At 38.4% G+C, this 4,130-nt stretch overlaps 1 pseudogene; it reads right to left on the bottom strand.

Annotated features, from left to right (window-relative positions):
- Window positions 1–2,254: 2,254 nt before the first annotated feature.
- Window positions 2,255–3,599, bottom strand: LOC101590910 (annotated as a pseudogene).
- Window positions 3,600–4,130: the final 531 nt, after the last annotated feature.

Here is a 4,130-nt window from a genome sequence, read left to right as displayed (position 1 = left end):
TTATATCCCCCTTTTTTATTTTGTTTGGTCAGAGATGGACGTTCCATTGCTGTTAGAGAAGCTGTATTTGGTCTTCAAAGGACCTTTTCATACTTGATGCTAGTTCAAATATTGTAGGTACTTGAATTAAGCAAAATAATTCAATATAGTCCGATAGTTCAGAATATTAGTGCATTATCAGAAGAATTGGCAATTGGAAGTTGTTGACTTGACCCTTTTACAGCTTATCTTATTAATATTGTATTACATTTTATACCTTGTGGTTATCCTTTTCGGCTGGATGGTTAAGACCAAGTTAAAGCAAGACCTATATAACTGAAAATGTAACTTTTGTGTCTGATAAGGTCAGTCAGATCCCTTCAGGATTTACCCCAAAACCACGTATAGCAGCTTGTAGATCTTTTGTTAGTGTTAGTCATCTGGATGAGTCATGGCCATTGCTTGACCAGTTTGCTCTCTGTGAAAGCCTGAGAAAATTTTTTCTTTCTAGGTGACTCTCTTTATGCCTACTATACATCATTGATCACTTTGCTTTGTGACCCCATGATCTCCTTGAACAGAAAATTTGTGCCACTACTTAGTTACAGGATATCACAGCACAGGATCTCTTATGTCAAGTGCTCACTGACCTTGAAGGGCTAGAGCCAAAATATTCACTATCCTTATAGATCTTTTTTTTTTCCTCTCTCTAATTTTTGGTCTGCTAACTTTAGTTGTTAACCATCCATCAGAGAAGCTTAGGTATTTTCAAGAATGTTAATTGTTTTCCTGATTTATTTTTCAACATGTTATTTATGGCTGTGCAGAAAAATCTATCAGCCTCTGATTTCATATCTTGGCACTTTGCTCAATTTGTTTATCAGATCTTAAAGTCTTGTTGTAGAGTTAGTGTCTTTTAAGTAGAGACCATGTCATCTACAAATTCGGGTAATCTTCATTTACTATTTCTAAACTTTATTTGTTTCTCTTGAACAATTGCTCTGGTTAAAATGTCAAGTATGTTTTGAACAGGAAAATAGAAAGATATACTTCCTGTGTTCTTAATTTTAAAAGAAATGCTCTAAGTTTTCTCTCATTTAATATAATATTAAGTTTTATCATGCTATTATGAAGTATGACACTATAGCTAGTTTCTTCAGCACTTCCATCATGAAGGCATTTGGGAGTTTGTCATAGGATGTTTCTGAATGAATTGAGATGATTTTTAATTAAGAAAAGTTGATCCTTGGATTTGTTTATTTGATGAGTCATATTTCTTCATGTGCATAGGTTGAATCATCCTTGTAATCTATGGATTATAAAGAACTTGATAATGGTGTACAATCCTTTTATGTGTTATTAAAATAGTTGCAGAAATTTCTATGAGGATTTCTGCACTCATGTTAATCAAGGAGATTGATGTACAGTCATAGTTTTTTGTATGTCACTGTTCAGTTTTAGTAACAGGGTATTATTATCTTCACAGAACATATTTGGAAGTATTCCTTTTTATGTCATGGAATAATGTGAGGAACATTAATGTTATTTCACCTTTAAAAGTCTGGTGAAATTCCAAATTGAATCTGTTTCTTCCTGGGTGCTCTTCATTGGGAAACTTTTATTATGGTTTCAGTCTCATTGTGTGTTATCAATCTGTTTATGCTTATTTAATATCAGTTTGGTTTAATTGGGAGAAGTCATAAATGTCTCTAAATTTATCTATTTCTTCTAGATTTTTCCAATTTCTTGGAATGTAAAGTTTTCAAAAGAGTTCAGAGATCCTTACTATAATATCCCCTTTTGTTTATAATTTTATTAACTTGGGTCTTTTCATTAGTTTGGCTATGACTTCATCAATCTTATGTATCTTCTTAAAAATTCAACTCATTGATACATTCATGCTTTTTATTTATTTATTTTTTTAGCCTCTATTTCATTAAATTTTACCTCTGATCACTACAATTTATTTCTTACTACTGTTTTGGGAATCGAACCACAACAACCTGACTGCTGACTGCTTTTTTGAAGCAGCCACTTAAACAACTGAACTAAGGGGCAGGCCCCCTTACTACTATTTTGGGTTTGGTTTGTTCCTTTTTTTTTTTAACATTTAAACAGATTTTATTGACTCTCAGTCAGCTGGGAGCAAATATCTGCATTTAAACTTTTAAGATATTTCACCTAAGGAGAAAAAGAAAAGTGTTAGAGGCTCTGACCTATGTGCTTGCCCCTCGGCGGGGACCACGTCTGGCTCCCTGTGCTGTGTGCTTGAGCATCACAGTTGATCGCCGCGCGGTGTGTGCTCTGAGTTTTCCCTTGCTGCCATAGACTTCTGGCCAGAAACAAACTTCTTTGCGGCATTCACGACGTCGACGTCAGCCACTGAGTCAGTCTGCTGAAGAGCTGCAGACGGTGGCATGTTGGAGCCAGCGCCCAGAGCCCGGGAGCCAACTTCATCCAGGAAGCCCTCGGAGGACTCCATCGGCATCAGGTACACAGCTTTCAGCTTGTTCTTGACAGTGTGGACATCTGCAGGGGAAAGGTTTCCTTGAGCAATTGCCTTTACTTAGTTATACGCAGCCTTGAAAACATTTCTGGCCGCTGCCACCTGTGAGACAGTGTAAATCCCAAAGAGCCTGGAATCGGAGTATCTGGCATTAAAGCAGAAACATCAACCCTTTAGCAACTGTCTGGAAGAGGAGGCTGGTGGCCTTGCTGCCCCTCTTGACATGGGCCCCCGTGCCCAGGGCATGGTGGAGCACACTACACGCGCTGGCTTCTGCACTTCCCACGGCAGCACCTTCTGCCACAACAGCAGAGTGGACGTGGCTGTCTCCATTCTGTTCTCCGATTTCACCTCCGCGGTATTTGGCCTTTGCACCAGATAAACCAAGCCCACCCCTCATGTTGAGAAACTGCTCAGCAACTTGTTTGGGAACAGGATGACTCACACCAAGTCCAATCTAAGCCATTCTTGCACTGGAAAAATGGTTCTGCACAAAGTAGTGTAACTCCTCAGATGTCACTTTGTTAATCCTATAGTCAGGACAATATAAAGAATTAGCCAAGGCATTCCACTAAGCAGCAGCACACAAATTTTCAATGACACGAGGTTGTAGGTTCTGAAAAGCCACAGCTTTGTCAATTCTTAGCTGAGGTTGAAGATTAACTACTTCCCAATGACGAAATTCTGGTGCTGTGGTCACATTTAGCAGGAACTCCATTAAAATCTCAACGTCATCCTGCAGGTATTCCACAGTGTATACGATGCTTTCCCTCATTGTAGTCACATTTAATTTACCACCGACTGTTTCAATTTGATGTGTTATCCTGAAAGATGAAGCACGTTTAGTCAAACTGGATGCAAGGCGTAGCAAGTGAGAGGTCCCTAAGTTGTTGATGTCTTCCTGTCAAATGCTGGCTTTAATGAACACACCAATTCTGCACACAGGAGCATAGTTTTCCAAAGATGCAATCAACAAATCATTTGGTAATTTGGTAAACTCAAGGTCCTAAGGCTGTAGAGGCACTCCTGCCAGGGTGACTGCAGCTTTAACTTTGGGGGCAACTTTGAGGGAATAAAATTTTGAAAGGAATCTGGCTCTGGTTAGTAGCTTCATGGCTCAAGAGTCTTTGGACCTGCGGTCATGGTGGACTTAAAAGAAAGCCTGTTCCCTTGGGAGAACTGTATGAGTCTCTCTTTTTTCTTTCTTTCTTTCTTTCTTTCTTTCTTTCTTTCTTTCTTTCTTTCTTTCTTTCTTTCTTTCTTTCTTTCTTTCTTTCTCTCTTTCTCTCTTTCTCTCTTTCTCTCTTTCTTTCCTTCCTTCCTTCCTTCCTTCCTTCCTTCCTTCCTTCCTTCTTTCTTTTGTGGTACTGAGGATTGAACTCAGGACCTTGAGCTTGCCAGGCAAACACTTATTCTACTGAGCTATGATTTTCTAATGTAGACACTATAGCTATAAACTATCATCTCAGAACTCCCTTTGCTCTAGCCAAAGATTCTTATATGTTCTGTTTCTGTCTGTCTTCAACCAAATCTATAAATTTTTAAATCTCCCTTGCTGGTTTCTTCAATAATCATTGACTATTCAAAGACATGCTATTTAATTTTTATGTGTTAGTACAGTTTTTGTAGTTTTTCTTGATACTGA

Source organism: Octodon degus, unplaced genomic scaffold (genome assembly GCF_000260255.1).
Source record: "Octodon degus isolate 3935 unplaced genomic scaffold, OctDeg1.0 scaffold00007, whole genome shotgun sequence".
NCBI lineage: Eukaryota > Metazoa > Chordata > Mammalia > Rodentia > Octodontidae > Octodon > Octodon degus.
The sequence above is the reverse complement of the archived record's forward strand: the minus strand, read 5'-3'. Positions and strand labels throughout refer to the sequence as shown.